Here is a 1,588-nt window from a genome sequence, read left to right on the forward strand (position 1 = left end):
AAAACAAAAAAACAAAAAAACACACAGAACAGTTTAATCATCCCCCCCAAAATCCCTTTTGCCCGGTGGTGTTCTGGTAAACCAGCTCTCAAAAACAAACAACACAACCAAGCCCTGATGGGAGTGTCCGCTGATTTCCCTGGTGTAGACACTCCCACCTGGCTGATTCCAAGATGCTAACATGGCACGGCTCAATGTGGACTTGGGAAGAGAGGTGCAGACGGGCCTCCTGTGAGGTGGCACCTGGTACCTCCTGGCCACCACTCATTGTACCACTTGGTAGAAAGCACCCTCTTCTCCTCACCCCCATTTAACCACTCATCTGTTATCTGTCCCTTTGGTTTTTGCCTTCCCCCTAAAATCACACAAAAGGAATCATATGCAAGTTCTGGTTATCTCATCTTTCTTGAATATCCATCTCTGCCTTCTCGATTCAGAGAGACTGAGGCACTGTGCTCTGAATGAGTATCCCCTCCCTGCTGCATTTTAAAAAGGGTCTTCAGGGGGACAGCTGGGGTGATTTTAAGGCTCACCTTCTTTGTTTCCTTTCTTGCCTGAATCACTGTCCTGCATTTTCTGTTTTCCATTGTCTTAAAATAGTGGTTTCCTGGTTTATCCACTTTCCTATTTGTTCACAGTGGGAGGGCAAATCTAGTACTAGTTACACTTTGGCATGAAGAGAACCAATTTTCAAAAGTCAGATTTATTTGCATGGTTATTCTATGCCAGGAACCATGCTGATCATTTTTCATTGATTATTTCCACTTAATAATCCTATCGGGTATGTAAAGAGAAGAAAATGAAGTTTAAAAAGGTTAAGAATGTATTGAGTAATCAATGGCCAGTATTAAGTGGCAGAGCTGGAATTCAAACTTAGGCAGTTAGACTCCAAAGCTGAAGTACTTAATCACTTTGCCACTGAAGAATGATTTCAGGTGACACACAGGGGAACAGTTCTTATTTTGATAGCAAATATATTTAATTTAATGTATATTAGAAAAAATATAATTATCACATCAAAGCTATGATTTTATAGATATTTTTGCTTGGGACAAGGTAGATTTTCTTTCAATAAAAATATGAGTCTTTAAATATCTGTATCATAGGTTGTAATCAGATGCGGAAAGAACATGGAGGAGATGTGAGAATGTCTGTGCTGTGGGACACAGACACTACACTTTGTCCCTTCTGGTTTGGCGAATGTGGTTCCAGGCTGGCCTGTGTCCACGTGTATCTGTCGATGTGGATGAGGATAACTAATTTTACGTAAAGGAAATCATGTATCACAAGTTGTTATCTTCGTTTCATAACACATGTTAGACTTTGCCCTAACCCATAAATATAGAGAGTTTAAGGCCAGCCCCTCAGGCTTTTCTGTGGGGTTGATGCCCCTTTTACCTGTAAGACATTTCAGGTGACTTTTTTTAGAGAGCCACCTCCCCATGGCTGCTGTGCAAGTCCAGGGTTCCGGGGTTTCTGTGGCAAACCCTCAGCCATCCCGGCCCACACAGAGCCCGGAGAAGATGCATCTAACTCACTGTACAAGCCAGAGCGTACTCCAACTGCAGCTCAAGTGTTTGGTCCAGCA

This window comes from Balaenoptera physalus (genome assembly GCF_965194825.1).
Source record: "Balaenoptera physalus genome assembly, chromosome: 3".
NCBI lineage: Eukaryota > Metazoa > Chordata > Mammalia > Artiodactyla > Balaenopteridae > Balaenoptera > Balaenoptera physalus.